Here is a 19424-nt window from a genome sequence, read left to right as displayed (position 1 = left end):
GTAATTTTTGACATTTTATGTACAGTATATTAAATATAATTACTGTAGTTTTTGATAGTTTATTTACAGTATATATAACACATATTTGGTGTACTTTTTGATATTTTATGTACAGTATGTAATATATACTTACTGTACTTTTTGATGTTTCATTTACAGTATATAAAATGTATTTGGTGTACTTTTAGTTAATATTATATGTACAATATATGAAATATATTTACTGTACTTTTTGATATTTTATGTACAGCATATAAGATATATTTGGTGTCCTTTTGATATTTATTGTAAATTATATAATATATATTTGGTGTAGTTTTTGATATTTTACATAGTGTGTGTCATATATATTCATTGTCCTTTTTGATATTTTATTTACAGTATATAATATACATTTGGTGTGATTTTTGATATTTTATGTAAAGTATATTAAATATAATTATTGTAGTTTTTGATAGTTTACAGTATATATAACACATATTTGGTGTACTTTTTGATATTTTATGTATAGTATGTAATATATATTTACTGTAATATTTGGTATTATATTTACAGTATATCAAATATATTTGGCGTACTTTTAGTTAATAATATATGTACAATATATGAAATATATATAATGTACTTTTTGATATTTTATATACAGTATATAATATATATTTGGTGTCCTTTTGATATTTTATGTAAATTATAAAATATATATTTGGTGTAGTTTTTGATATTTTACATAGTATGTGTCATATATATTCACTGTCCTTTTTGATAATTTATTTACAGTATATAATATACATTTGGTTTGATTTTTGATATTTTATGTACAGCATATTATATATAATTACTGAAGTTTTTGATAGTTTACAGTATATATAACACATATTTGGTGTACTTTTTGATATTTTATGTACAGTATGTAATATATATTTACTGTAATTTTTGATACTTTATTTACAGTATATAAAATGTATTTGGTGTAATTTTAGTTAATATTATATGTACAATATATGTAATATATTTACTGTAGTTTTTGATATTTTACGAACAGTATATAAGATATATTTTGTGTCCTTCTGATATTTTTTGTAAATTATATAATATATATTTGGTGTAAATTTGGATATTTTACATAGGGTGTGTAATATATATTTACTGTATTTTCGATATTTTATTTAAACCATATAATGTACATTTGGAGTAATTTTTGATAATTTATGTACAGTATATTGAATATATTTACTGTAGTTTTTGACAGTTTATTTACAGTATATATAACACATATTTGGTGTACTTTTTGATATTTTATGTACAGTATGTAGTATATATTTACTGTACATTTTGATATTTTATTTACAGTATATAAAATGTATTTGGTGTACTTTTAGTTAATATTATATGTACAATATATGAAATATATTTACTGAACTTTTTGATATTTCATGTACAGTATATAAGATATATTTGGTGTCCTTTTGATACTTTATGTAAATTATATAATATATATTTGGTGTAGTTTTTGATATTTTACATAGGTTGTGTCATATATATTTACTGCCATTTTTGATATTTTATTTACTGTATATAATATACATTTGGTGTAATTATTGATATTTTATGAACAGTATATTAAATATAATTACTGTGGTTTTTGATAGTTTATTTACAGTATATGTAACACATATTTGGTGTACTTTTTGATATTTTATGTACAGTATGTAATATAAATTTACTGTAATTTTTGATATTTTATTTACAGTATATAAAATGTATTTGGTGTAATTTTAGTTAATATTATATGTACAATATATGAAATATATTTACTGTACTTTTTGATATTTTATGTACAGTATATAAGATATATTTGGTGTCCTTTTGATATTTATTGTAAATTATACAATATATATTTGGTGTAGTTTTTGATATTTTACATAGTGTGTGTCATATATATTCACTGTCCTTTTTGATATTTTATTTACGGTATATAATATACATTTGCTTTGATTTTTGATATTTTATGCACAGTATATTAAATATAATTACTGTAGTTTTTGATAGTTTACAGTATATATAACACATATTTGGTGTACTTTTTGATATTTTATGTACAGTATGTAGTATATATTTACTGTACATTTTGATATTTTATTTACAGTATATAAAATGTATTTGGTGTACTTTTAGTTAATATTATACGTACAATATATGAAATATATTTACTGTACTTTTTGATATTTTACGTACAGTATATAAGATATATTTGGTGTCCTTTGATATTTTATGTAAATTATATAATATATATTTGGTGTAGTTTGTGATATTTTACATAGGGTGTGTAAGATATATTTACTGTATTTTTGATATCTTATTTACAGTATATAATATACATTTCGTGTAATTTTTGATAATTTATGTACAGTATATTAAATATAATTACTGTAGTTTTTATACTTTATTTACAGTATATATAACACATGTTTGGTGTACTATTTGATATTTTATGTACAGTATGTAATATATATTTACTGTACTATTGGATATTTTATTAACAGTATATAAAATGTATTTGGTGTAGTTTTAGTTAATATTATATGTACAATATATGAAATATATTTACTGTACTTTTTGATATTTTATGTACAGTATATAATATATATTTCGTGACCTTTTGATATTTAATGTAAATTATATAATATATATTTGGTGTAGATTTTGATATTTTACATAGGGTGTGTCATATATATTTACTGTCCTTTTTAATATTTTATTTACAGTATATAATGTACATTTGGTGTAATTTTTGATATTTTATATACAGTATATTAAATATAATTACTGTAGTTTTTGATAGTTTATTTACAGTATATATAACACATATTTGGTGTACTTTTTGATATTTTATGTACAGTATGTAATATACATTTACAGTACTTTTTGATATTTTATTCACAGTATATAAAATGTATTTGGTGTACTTTTAGTTAATATTGTATGTACAATATATGAATTATATTTACTGTACTTTTTGATATTTTATGTACAGTATATAATATATATTTGGTGTCCTTTTGTTATTTTTTGTAAATTATATAATATGTATTTGGTGTAGTTTTTGATATTTTACATAGGGTGTGTAGTATATATTTACTGTCTTTTTGATATTTTATTTACAGTATATAATATACATTTGGTGTAATTTTTATTTTATGTACAGTATATTAAATATAATTACTGTAGTTTTTGATAGCTTATTTACAGTATCTATAACACATATTTGGTGTACTTTTTGATATTTTATGTAGTGTATGTAATATATATTTACTGTAATTTTTGATATTTTATTTCCAGTATATAAAATATATTTGGTGTACTTTTAGTTAATATTATATATACAATATATGAAATATAATTACTGTAGTTTTTGATAGTTTATTTAATGTATATATAACACATATTTGGTGTACTTCTTGATATTTTATGTACTGTATGTAATATATATTTACTGTACTATTTGATATTTTATTTACAGTATATAAAATGTATTTGGTGTACTTTATTTAATATTATATGTACAATATATGAAATATATTTACTGTACTTTTTGATATTTTATGTATGGTGTATAAGATATATTTGGTGACCATTTGATATTTTATGTAAATTATATAATATATATTTCGTGTAGTTTTTGATATTTTACATAGGGTGTGTAGTATATATTTACTGTCCTTTTTGATGTTTTATTTACTGTATATAATATACACTTGGTGTAATTTTTGATATTTTCTGTACAGTATATTAAATATAATTACTGTTGTTTATGATAGTTTATTTACAGTATATATAAAATGTATTTGGTGTACTTTTAGTTAATATTATATGTACAATATATGAAATATATTTACTGTATTTTTGATATTTTATGTACAGTATATATGTTATATTTGGTGTACTTTTGATATTTTATGTAAATTATATAATATATATTCGGTGTAGTTTTTGATATTTTAAAGAGAGTTTAATATATATTTACTGAACTATTTGATATTTTATTTACAGTATATAATATACATTTGGTGTAATTTTTGATATTATATGTACAGTATATTAAATATAATTACTGTAATTTTTGATAGTTTATTTACCCTATGTATAACACATATTTGGTGTACTTTTTGATATTTTATGTAGTGTATGCAATATATATTTACTGTATTTTTTATCTTTTATTTACAGTATATAAAATGTGTTTGGTGTACTTTTAGTTAATATTATGTGTACAATATATGAAATATATTTACTGTACTTTTTGATATTTTATATAGAGTATATAAGATATATTTGGTGTCCTTTTGATATTTTATGTAAATTATATAATATATATTTGGTGTAGTTTCTGATATTTTACATAGTGTGTGTAGTATATATTTACTGTCCTTTTTGATATTTTATTTACAGTATATAATTTACAGTTGGTGTAATTTTTGATAATTTATATTGCGTACATTGAATATAATTACTGTAGTTTTTGATAATTACAGTATATATAACACATATTTGGTGTACAGTTTGATATTTTATGTACAGTATGTAATATATATTTACTGTGATTTTTGATATTTTATTTACAGTATATAAAATGTATTTGGTGTACTTTTAGTTAATATTATATGTACAATATATGAAATATATTTACTGTAGTTTTTTTTATTTTACGTACATTATATAAGATATATTTGGTGTCCATCCGATATTTTTTGTAAATTATATAATATATATTTGGTGTAAATTTGGATATTTTACATAGGGTGTGTAATTTATATTTACTGTATTTTGGATATTTTATTTACAGTATATAATATACATTTGGTGTAATTTTTGATATTTTATGTACAGTATATTGAATATAATTACTGTAGTATTTGATAGTTTATTTACAGTATATATAACACATATTTGGTGTACTTTTTGATATTTTATGTACAGTATGTAATATATTTACTGTACATTTTGATATTTTATTTACAGTATATAAAATGTATTTCGTGTACTTTTAGATAATATTATATGTACAATATATGAAATATATTTACTGTACATTTTGATATATCATGTACAGTATTTAAGATATATTTGGTGTCCTTTTGATATTTTATGTAAATTATATAATATATATTTGGTTTAGTTTATGATATTTTACATAGGGTGCGTAATACAGATTTACTGTCCTTTTTCATATTTTATTTAGAGTATATGATATACATTTGGTGTAATTTTTGATATTTTACATACAGTATAATAAATGTAATTACTGTAGATTTTGATAGTTTATTTACAGTATACATAACACATATTTGGTGTACTTTTTGATATTTTATGTACAGTATGTAATATATATTTACTGTACTTTTTGATAATTTATTTACACTATATAAAATATATTTGGTGTACTTTTACTTAATATTATATGTACAATATATGAAATATACTTACTGTACTTTTTGATATTTTATGTACAGTATATAAGATATATTTGGTGTACTTTTAATATTTTTTGTAAATTATATAATATATATTTGATGTAGTTTTTGATATTTTACATAGGGTGTAATATATATTTTCTGTCCTTTTTGATATTTTATTAACGGTATATAATATATATTTGGTGTAATTTTTGATATTTTATGTACAGTATATTAAATATAATTACTGTAGTTTTTGATAATTACAGTATATATAACACATATTTGGTGTACTTTTTGATATTTTATGTACAGTATGTAATATGTATTTACTGTAATTTTTGATATTTTATTTACAGTATATAAAATGTATTTGGCGTACTTTTAGTTAATATTATATGTACAATATATGAAATATATTTACTGTAGTTTTTGATATTTTACGTACAGTATATAAGATATATTTGGTGTCCTTCCGATATTTTTTGTAAATTATATAATATATATTTGGTGTAATATTTGATATTTTACATAGGGTGTGTAATATATATTTACTATATTTTGGATATATTATTTACACTATATAATGTACATTTGGAGTAATTTTTGATATTTTATGTATAGTATATTAAATATAATTTCTGTAGTTTTTCATAGCTTATTTACAGTATATATAACACATATTTGGTGTACTTTTTTATATTTTATGTACTGTATGTAATATATATTTACTGTACTTTTTGATATTTTATTTACAGTATATAAAATGTATTTGGTGTACTTTTAGTTAATATTATATGTACAATATATGAAATATATTTACTGTACATTTTGATATTTTATGTACAGTATATAAGATATATTTGGTGTCCTTCTGATATTTATTGTAAGTTATATAATATATATTTGGTGTAGTTTTTGATATCTTACATAGTGTGTGTCATATATATTCACTGTCCTTTTTGATATTTTATTTACGGTATAAAATATACATTTGGTGTGATTTTTGATATTTTATGTACAGTAAATTAAATATAATTACTGTGGTTTTTGATAGTTTACAGTATATATAACACATATTTGGTGTACTTTTTGATATTTTATGTACAGTATGTAATATATATTTACTGTAATTTTTGATATTTTATTTACCCTACATAAAATGTATTTGGTGTACTTTTAGTTAATATTATATGTACAATATATGAAATATATTTACTGTACTTTTTGATATTTTATGTACAGTATATAAGATATATTTGGTGTCCTTTTGATATTTTATGTAAATTATGTAATATATATTTGGTGTAGTTTGTGATATTTTACATTGGGTGTGTAATATATATTTACTGTATTTTTGATATCTTATTTACAGTATATAATATACATTTGGTGTAATTTTTGATATTTTATGTACAGTATGTTAAATATAATTACTGTAGTTTTGATAGTTTATTTACAGTATATATAACACATATTTGGTGTACTTTTTGATATTTTATGTACAGTATGTAATATATATTTAGTGTAATTTTTGATATTTTATTTACTGTATATCAAATGTATTTGGTGTACTTTTAGTTAATAATATATGTACAATATATGAAATATATATACTGTACTTTTTGATATTTTATGTACAGTATTTGGTGTACTTTTTGATATTTTATGTACAGTATGTAATATATATTTACTGTAATTTTTGATATTTTATTTACAGTATATAAAATGTATTTGCTGTACTTCTAGTTAATATTATATGTACAATATATGAAATATATTCACTGTAGTTTTTGATATTTTACGTACAGTATATAAGATATATTTGGTTTCTTTCCGATATTTTTTGTAAATTATATAATATATATTTGGTGTAAATTTGGATATTTTACATAGGGTGTGTAATATATATTTACTGTATTTTGGATATTTTGTTTACACCATATAATGTACATTTGGAGTAATTTTTGATATTTTATGTACAGTATATTGAATATAATTACTGTAGTTTTTGATAGTTTATTTACAGTATATATAACACATATTTGGTGTACTTTTTGATATTTTATGTACAGTATGTAATATATATTTACTGTACCTTTGATATTTTATTTACAGTATATAAAATGTATTTGGTATACTTTTAGTTAATATTATATGTACAATATATGAAATATATTTACTGTAGATTTTGATATTTTACGTACAGTATATAGGATATATTTGGTGTCCTTCCGATATTTTTTGTAAATTATATAATATACATTTGGTGTAATTTTTTATATTTTACATAGGGTGTGTAAAATATATTTACTGTATTTTGGATATATTATTTTTTCTATATAATGTACATTTGGAGTAATTTTTGACATTTTATGTACAGTATATTAAATATAATTACTGTAGTTTTTGATAGTTTATTTACAGTATATATAACACATATTTGGTGTACTTTTTGATATTTTATGTACAGTATGTAATATATACTTACTGTACTTTTTGACATTTTATTTACAGTATATAAAATGTATTTGGTGTACTTTTAGTTAATATTATATGTACAATATATGAAATATATTTACTGTACTTTTTGATATTTTATGTACAGCATATAAGATATATTTGGTGTCCTTTTGATATTTATTGTAAATTATATAATATATATTTGGTGTAGTTTTTGATATTTTACATAGTGTGTGTCATATATATTCATTGTCCTTTTTGATATTTTATTTACAGTATATAATATACATTTGGTGTGATATTTGATATTTTATGTAAAGTATATTAAATATAATTATTGTAGTTTTTGATAGTTTACAGTATATATAACACATATTTGGTGTACTTTTTGATATTTTATGTACAGTATGTAATATATATTTACTGTAATATTTGGTATTATATTTACAGTATATCAAATGTATTTGGCGTACTTTTAGTTAATAATATATGTACAATATATGAAATATATATAATGTACTTTTTGATATTTTATATACAGTATATAATATATATTTGGTGTCCTTTTGATATTTTATGTAAATTATAAAATATATATTTGGTGTAGTTTTTGATATTTTACATAGTATGTGTCATATATATTCACTGTCCTTTTTGATAATTTATTTACAGTATATAATATACATTTGGTTTGATTTTTGATATTTTATGTACAGCATATTATATATAATTACTGAAGTTTTTGATAGTTTACAGTATATATAACACATATTTGGTGTACTTTTTGATATTTTATGTACAGTATGTAATATATATTTACTGTAATTTTTGATACTTTATTTACAGTATATAAAATGTATTTGGTGTAATTTTAGTTAATATTATATGTACAATATATGTAATATATTTACTGTAGTTTTTGATATTTTACGAACAGTATATAAGATATATTTGGTGTCCTTCTGATATTTTTTGTAAATTATATAATATATATTTGGTGTAAATTTGGATATTTTACATAGGGTGTGTAATATATATTTACTGTATTTTCGATATTTTATTTAAACCATATAATGTACATTTGGAGTAATTTTTGATAATTTATGTACAGTATACAGAATATATTTACTGTAGTTTTTGACAGTTTATTTACAGTATATATAACACATATTTGGTGTACTTTTTGATATTTTATGTACAGTATGTAGTATATATTTACTGTACATTTTGATATTTTATTTACAGTATATAAAATGTATTTGGTGTACTTTTAGTTAATATTATATGTACAATATATGAAATATATTTACTGAACTTTTTGATATTTCATGTACAGTATATAAGATATATTTGGTGTCCTTTTGATACTTTATGTAAATTATATAATATATATTTGGTGTAGTTTTTGATATTTTACATAGGTTGTGTCATATATATTTACTGTCATTTTTGATATTTTATTTACTGTATATAATATACATTTGGTGTAATTTTTGATATTTTATGAACAGTATATTAAATATAATTACTGTGGTTTTTGATAGTTTATTTACAGTATATATAACACATATTTGGTGTACTTTTTGATATTTTATGTACAGTATGCAATATAAATTTACTGTAATTTTTGATATTTTATTTACAGTATATAAAATGTATTTGGTGTAATTTTAGTTAATATTATATGTACAATATATGAAATATATTTACTGTACTTTTTGATATTTTATGTAGAGTATATAAGATATATTTGGTGTCCTTTTGATATTTATTGTAAATTATACAATATATATTTGGTGTAGTTTTTGATATTTTACATAGTGTGTGTCATATATATTCACTGTCCTTTTTGATATTTTATTTACGGTATATAATATACATTTGCTTTGATTTTTGATATTTTATGCACAGTATATTAAATATAATTACTGTAGTTTTTGATAGTTTACAGTATATATAACACATATTTGGTGTACTTTTTGATATTTTATGTACAGTATGTAGTATATATTTACTGTACATTTTGATATTTTATTTACAGTATATAAAATGTATTTGGTGTACTTTTAGTTAATATTATACGTACAATATATTAAATATATTTACTGTACTTTTTGATATTTTACGTACAGTATATAAGATATATTTGGTGTCCTTTGATATTTTATGTAAATTATATAATATATATTTGGTGTAGTTTGTGATATTTTACATAGGGTGTGTAAGATATATTTACTGTATTTTTGATATCTTATTTACAGTATATAATATACATTTCGTGTAATTTTTGATAATTTATGTACAGTATATTAAATATAATTACTGTAGTTTTTATACTTTATTTACAGTATATATAACACATGTTTGGTGTACTATTTGATATTTTATGTACAGTATGTAATATATATTTACTGTACTATTGGATATTTTATTTACAGTATATAAAATGTATTTGGTGTAGTTTTAGTTAATATTATATGTACAATATATGAAATATATTTACTGTATTTTTGATATTTTATGTACAGTATATAAGATATATTTGGTGTCCTTCTGATATTTTATGTAAATTATATAATATATATTTGGTGTAGTTTGTGATATTTTACATAGGGTGTGTAATATATATTTACTGTACTTTTTGATATCTTATTTACCGTATATAATATACATTTGGTGTAATTTTTGATATTTTATGTACAGTATATTAAATATAATTACTGTAGTTTTTGATAGTTTATTTACAGTATATATAACACATATTTGGTGTACTTTTTGCAATTTTAGGTACAGTATGTAATATATATTTACTGTAATTTTTGATTTTTTATTTACAGTATATAAAATGTATTTGGTGTACTCTTAGTTAATATTATACGTACAATATATGAAATATATTTACTGTACATTTTGATATTTTATGTACAGTATATAAGGTATATTTTGTGTCCTTTTGATATTTTATGTAATTTATATAATATATATTTGGTGTAGTCTGTGATATTTTACATAGGGTGTGTAATATATATTTACTGTCCTTTTTGATATTTTATTTAAAGTAAATAATATACATATGGTGTAATTTTTGATATTTTATATACAGTATATTAAATATAATTACTGTAGTTTTTGATAGTTTATTTACAGTATATATAACTCATATTTGGTGTACTTTTTGATATTTTATGTACAGTATGTAATATATATTTACTGAAATTTTTTATATTTTATTTATAGTATAAAAAATGTATTTGGTGTACATTTAGTTTATATTATATATACAATATATGAAATATATTTACTGTACATTTTGATATTTTATGTACAGTATATAAGGTATATTTGGTGTCCTTTTGTTATTTTCTTTAAATTATATAATATATATTTGGTGTAGTTTGTGATATTTTACATAGGGTGTGTAATATATATTTACTGTACTTGATATTTTATTTACAGTAAATAATATACATTTGGTGTAATTTTTGATATTTTAATTACATTATATTAAATATAATTACAGTAGCTTTTGATAGTTTATTTACAGTATATATAACACATATTTGGTGTACTTTTTGATATTTTATGTACAGTATGTAATATATATTTACTGTACTTTTTGATATTTAATTTACAGTATATTCAATGTATTTGGTGTACTTTTAGTTAATATTATATGTACAATATATGAAATATATTTACTGTATTTTTGATATTTTATGTACAGTATATAAGATATGTTTGGTGTCCTTTTGATATTTTATGTAAATTATATAAAATATATTTGGTGTAGATTGTGATATTTTACATATTGTGTGTAATATATATTTACTGTACTTTTTGATATTTTATTTACAGTAAATAACGTACATTTGGTGTAATTTTTGATATTTCATGTACAGTATATTAAATACAATTACTGTAGTTTTGATAGTTTATTTAGAGTATATATTACACATATTTGGTGTACTTTTTGATGATTTATGTACAGTATGTAATATATATTTACTGTAATATTTGATATTTTATTTACAGTATATAAAATGTATTTGGTATACTTTTAGTTAATATTATATGTACAATATATGAAATATATTTACTGTAGATTTTGATATTTTACGTAGAGTATATAGGATATATTTGGTGTCCTTCCGATATTTTTTGTAAATTATATAATATACATTTGGTGTAATTTTTTATATTTTACATAGGGTGTGTAATATATATTTACTGTATTTTGGATATATTATTTTTTCTATATAATGTACATTTGGAGTAATTTTTGACATTTTATGTACAGTATATTAAATATAATTACTGTAGTTTTTGATAGTTTATTTACAGTATATATAACACATATTTGGTGTACTTTTTGATATTTTATGTACAGTATGTAATATATACTTACTGTACTTTTTGATATTTTATTTACAGTATATAAAATGTATTTGGTGTACTTTTAGTTAATATTATATGTACAATATATGAAATATATTTACTGTACTTTTTGATATTTTATGTACAGCATATAAGATATATTTGGTGTCCTTTTGATATTTATTGTAAATTATATAATATATATTTGGTGTAGTTTTTGATATTTTACATAGTGTGTGTCATATATATTCATTGTCCTTTTTGATATTTTATTTACAGTATATAATATACATTTGGTGTGATTTTTGATATTTTATGTAAAGTATATTAAATATAATTATTGTAGTTTTTGATAGTTTACAGTATATATAACACATATTTGGTGTACTTTTTGATATTTTATGTACAGTATGTAATATATATTTACTGTAATATTTGGTATTATATTTACAGTATATCAAATGTATTTGGCGTACTTTTAGTTAATAATATATGTACAATATATGAAATATATATAATGTACTTTTTGATATTTTATATACAGTATATAATATATATTTGGTGTCCTTTTGATATTTTATGTAAATTATAAAATATATATTTGGTGTAGTTTTTGATATTTTACATAGTATGTGTCATATATATTCACTGTCCTTTTTGATAATTTATTTACAGTATATAATATACATTTGGTTTGATTTTTGATATTTTATGTACAGCATATTATATATAATTACTGAAGTTTTTGATAGTTTACAGTATATATAACACATATTTGGTGTACTTTGATATTTTATGTACAGTATGTAATATATATTTACTGTAATTTTTGATACTTTATTTACAGTATATAAAATGTATTTGGTGTAATTTTAGTTAATATTATATGTACAATATATGTAATATATTTACTGTAGTTTTTGATATTTTACGAACAGTATATAAGATATATTTGGTGTCCTTCTGATATTTTTTGTAAATTATATAATATATATTTGGTGTAAATTTGGATATTTTACATAGGGTGTGTAATATATATTTACTGTATTTTCGATATTTTATTTAAACCATATAATGTACATTTGGAGTAATTTTTGATAATTTATGTACAGTATATTGAATATATTTACTGTAGTTTTTGATAGTTTATTTACAGTATATATAACACATATTTGGTGTACTTTTTGATATTTTATGTACAGTATATAATAAATATTTACTGTACTTTTTGATATTTTATTTACACTATATAAAGTATATTTGGTGTACTTTTAGTTAATATTATATGTACAATATATGAAATATATTTACTGTAATTTTGATATTTTATGTACAGTATATAAGATATATTTGGTGTCCTTTTGATATTTTATGTAAATCATATAATATATATTTGGTGTAGATTGTAGTATTTTACATATGGTGTGTAATATATATTTACTGTACATTTTGATATTTTATTTACAGTAAATAATATACATTTGGTGTAATTTTTGATATTTTATGTACAGTATATTAAATATAATTACTGTAGTTTTTGATAGTTTATTTACAGTATATATAACACATATTTGGTGTACTTTTTGATATTTTATGTACAGTATGTAATATATATTTACTGTAATTTTTGATATTTTACTTACAGTATATAAAATGTATTTGGTGTACTTTTAGTTAATATTATATGTACAATATTTGAAATATATTTACTGTAAATTTTGATAATTTATGTACAGTATATATGGTATAATTGGTGTCCTTTTGATATTTTATGTAAATTATATAAGATATATTTGGTGTAGTTTGTGATATTTTACATAGGGTGTGTAATATATAATTACTGTACTTTTTGGTATTTTATTTACAGTAAATAATATACATTTTGTGTAATTTTGATATTTTATGTACAGTATATTAAATATAATTACTGTAGATTTGGCAGTTTATTAACAGTATATATAACACATATTTGGTGTACTTTTTGATATTTTATGTACAGTATGTAATATATATTCACTGTAATTTTTGATAATTTATTTACACTATATAAAATATATTTGGTGTACTTTTCGTTAATATTATATGTACAATATATGAAATATATTTAATGTACTTTTTGATATTTTATGTACAGTATATAAGATATATTTGGTGTCCTTTTGATATTTTATGTAAATTATATAATATATATTTGGCGTAGATTGTGATATTTTACATATGGTGTGTAATATATATTTACTGTACATTTTGATATTTTATTTACAGTGAATAACATACATTTGGTGTAATTTTTGATATTTTATGTACAGTATATTAAATATAATTACTGTAGTTTTTGATAGTTTATTTACAGTATATATAACACATATTTGGTTTACTTTTTGATATTTTATGTACAGTATGTAATATATATGTACTGTAATTTTTGATATTTTATTTACAGTATATAGAATGTATTTGGTGAACTTTTAGTTAATATTATATGTACAATATACGAAATATATTTACTGTACATTATGATATTTTATGTACAGTATATAAGGTATATTTGGTGTCCTTTTGATATTTTAAGTAAATTATATAATATATATTTGGTGTAGTTTGTGATATTTTACATAGGGTGTGTAATATATATTTACTGTAATTTTTGGTATTTTATTTACAGTAAATAATATACATTTGGTGTAATTTTTGATATTTTATGTACAGTATATTAAATATAATTACTGTAGTTTTTGATAGTTTATTTACAGTATATATAACAGATATTTGGAGTACTTTTTGATATTTTATGTACAGTATGTAATATATATTCACTGTAATTATTGATATTTTATTTACACTATATAAAATGTATTTGGTGTACTCTTAGTTAATAGTATATGTACAATGTATGAAATATATTTACTGTAGCTTTTGATATTTTATGTACTGTATATAAGATATATTTGGTGTCCTTTTGATATTTTATGTAAATTATATAATATATATTTGGTGTAGTTTTTGATATTTTACATAGTGTGTGTCATATATATTTACTGTCCTTTTTGATATTTTATTTACAGTATATAATATACATTTGGTGTAATTTTTGGTATTTTATATACAGTATATTATATATAATTGCTGTAGATTTTGATAGTTTATTTACAGTATATATAACACATATTTGGTGTACTTTTTTATATTTTATGTAGTGTATGTAATATATGTTTACTGTACTTTTTGATATTTTATTTACAGTATATAAATGTATTCGGTGTACTTTTAGTTAATATTATATATACAATATATGAAATATATTTACTGGACGTTTTGATATTTTATGTAGAGTGTATATGGTATATTTGGTGTCCTTTTGATATTTTATGTAAATTATATAATATATATTTGGTGTAGTTTGTGATATTTTACATAGGGTGCGTAATATATATTTACTGTACTTTTTGATATTTTATTTACAGTAAATAATATACTTTTGGTGTAATTTTTGATATTTTATTTACTGTATATTAAATATAATTACTGTAGTTTTTGATAGCTTATTTACAGTATATATGATACATATTTGGTGTACTTTTTGATATTGTATGTACAGTATGTAATATATATTTACTGTACTTTTGATATTTTATTTACAGTACATAAAATGTATTTGGTGTACTTTTAGTTAATATTTTATGTACAATATATGAAATATATTTACTGAAGGTTTGATATTTTATGTAGAGTATATAAGATACATTTGGTGTCTTTTTGATATTTTATGTAAATTATATAATATATATTTTTAGTTTTTGATATTTTACATAGAATGTAATATATATTTACTGTCCTTTTTCATATTTTACTTACAGTATATAATTTACGTTTGGTTTAATTTTTGATATTTTATGTACAGTATATTAAATAAAATTACTGTAGTTTTTGATAGTTTATTTACAGTATATATAACACATATTTGGTGTACTTTTTGATATTTGATGTAGACTATGTAATATATATTTACTGTACTTTTTGATATTTTATTTACAGTATATAAAATGTATTTGCTCTAATTTTAGTTAATATATGTACAATACATGAAATACATTTACTGTACATTTAGATATTTTATGTACACTATATAAGATATATTTGGTGTCCTTTTGATATTTTATGTAAATTATATAATATATATTTAGTGTAGTTTGTGATAATTTACATAGGGTGTGTAATATATATTTACTGTACTTTTTGATATTTTATTTACAGTATATTATATATTTGGTGTAATTTTTTATATTTTATGTACAGTATATTAAATATAATTATTGTAGTTTTTGATAGTTTATTTATAGTATATATAACACATATTTGGTGTACTTTTCGATATTTTATGTATAGTATGTAATATATGTTTACTGAACTTTTTGATATTTTATTTACAGTACATAAAATGTATTTGGTGTACTTTTAGTTAATATTATATGCACAATATATGAAATATATTTACTGTACTTTTTGATATTTTATGTACAGTATATAAGATATATTGGTGTCTTTTTGATATTTTATATAAATGATATAATATATATTTGGTGTAGTTTTTGATATTTTAAATAGGGTGCGTAATATATATTTACTGTCCTTATTCATATTTTATTTAGAGTATATAATATACATTTGGTGTAATTTTTGATATTTTATGTACAGTATATTAAATGTAATTACTGTAGTTTTTGATACTTTATTTACAGTATATATAACACATATTTGGTGTACTTTGTGATATTTTATGTACAGTATGTAATATATATTTACTGTAATTTTTGATATTTTATTTACAGTATATAAAATGTATTTGGTGTACTTTTAGTTAATAGTATATGTACAATATATGAAATATATATACTGTAATTTTTGATATTTTATGTAAAGTATATAAGATACATTTTGTGTACTTTTGATATTTAATGTAAATTATATAATATATATTTGTATTTTTTGATATTTTACATAGAGTGTAATACATATTTACTGTCCTTTTTGATATTATATTTACAGTGTATAATATACATTTGGTGTAATTTTTGATATTTTATGTACTCTAAATTAAACATAATTACTGTAGTTTTTGATAGTTTATTTATAGTATATATAACACATATTTGATGTACTTTTTGATATATTATGTAGAGTATGTAATTTATATTTACTGTATTTTTGATATATTATTTACAGTATATAAAATGCATTTGGTGTACTTTTAGAAAATATTATATGTACAATATATGAAATATATTTACTGTACTTTTTGATATTTTATGTACATTATATAAGATATATTTGGTGTCCTTTTGATATTTTATGTAAATAATATAATATATATTTTGTGTAGTTTTTGATAATTTACATAGAGTGTTATATATATTTACTGTCCTTTTTCATTTTTTATTTAGGGTGTATAATATATATTTGGTGTAATTTTTGATATTTTATGTACAGTATATTAAATATAATTACTGTAGATTTTGTTAGTTTATTTACAGTATATATAACGCATATTTGGTGTACTTTTTGATATTTTATATACAGTATGTAATATATATTTACTGAAATTTTTGAAATTTTATTTACAGTATATAAAATGTATTTGCTGTAATTTTAGTTAATATAATATGTACAATATATGAAACATATTTACTGTTCTTTTTGATAATTTATGTACAGTATATAAGATATATTTGGTGGCCTTTTGATATTTTATGTAAATTATATAATATATATTTGGTGTAGATTTTGATATTTTACATAGGGTGTGTAATATATATTTACCGTCTTTTTGATATTTTCTTTACACTATATAATATACATTTGGTGTGATTTTTGATATTTTATGTACAGTATATTAAATATAATTACTGTAGTTTTTGATAGATTATTTAAAGTATATATAACACATATTTGTTGTACAATTTGATATTTTATGTACAATATGTAATATATATTTACTGTATATTTGATATTTTATTTACAGTATATAAAATGTATTTGGTGTACTTTTAGTTAATATTATCTGTTCAATATATGAAATATATTTACTGTACTTTTTGATATTTTATGTACAGTATATAAGATATATTTGGTGTCCTTTTGATATTTTATGTAAATTATATAATATATATTTGGTGTAGTTTTTGATATTTTACATAGTGTGTGTCATATATATTTACTGTCCTGTTTGATATTTTATTTACAGTATATAATATACATTTGGTGTAATTTTTGATATTTTATGTACAGTATATTAAATATAATTACAGTAGTTTTTGAGAGTTTATTTACAGTATATATAACACATATTTGGTGTACTATTTGATATTTTATGTACAGTATGTAACATATATTTACTGTACATTTTGATATTTTATTTACAGTATGTAAAATGTATTTGGTGTACTTTTAGTTAATATTATATGTGCAATATATGAAATATATTTACTGTACTATTTGATATTTTATGTACAGTATATAAGATATATTTTGTGTCATTTTCATATTTTATGTAAATTATATAATGTATATTTGGTGTAGTTTTTGATATTTTACATAGGGTGTGTAGTATATATTTACTGTCTTTTTGATATATTATTTACAGTATATATTATACATTTGGTGTAATTTTTGGCATTATATATACAGTATATTAAATATAATTACTGTAGATTTTCATAGTTTATTTACAGTATATATGACACATATTTGGTGTACTTTTTGGTATTTTATGTACATTATGTAATATATATTTACTGTACTTTTTGATAGTTAATTTACAGTATATAAAATGTATTTGGTGTACTTTTAGTTAATATTATATATACAATATATGAAATATATTTACTGTACCTTTTGATATTTTATGTACAGTATATAAGATATATTTGGTGTCCTTTTGATATTTTATGTAAATTATATAATATATATTTGTTGTAGTTTTTGATATTTTACATAGTGTGTGTCATATATATTTACAGTCCTGTTTGATATTTTATTTACAGTATATAATATACATTTGCTGTAATTTTTGATATTTTATGTACAGTATATTAAATATAATTACTGTAGTTTTTGATAGTTTATTTACAGTATATA

The sequence above is a fragment of the Pan paniscus genome, chromosome 14 (genome assembly GCF_029289425.2).
Source record: "Pan paniscus chromosome 14, NHGRI_mPanPan1-v2.0_pri, whole genome shotgun sequence".
In the NCBI taxonomy this organism is placed as follows: domain Eukaryota; kingdom Metazoa; phylum Chordata; class Mammalia; order Primates; family Hominidae; genus Pan; species Pan paniscus.
The sequence above is the reverse complement of the archived record's forward strand: the minus strand, read 5'-3'. Positions refer to the sequence as shown.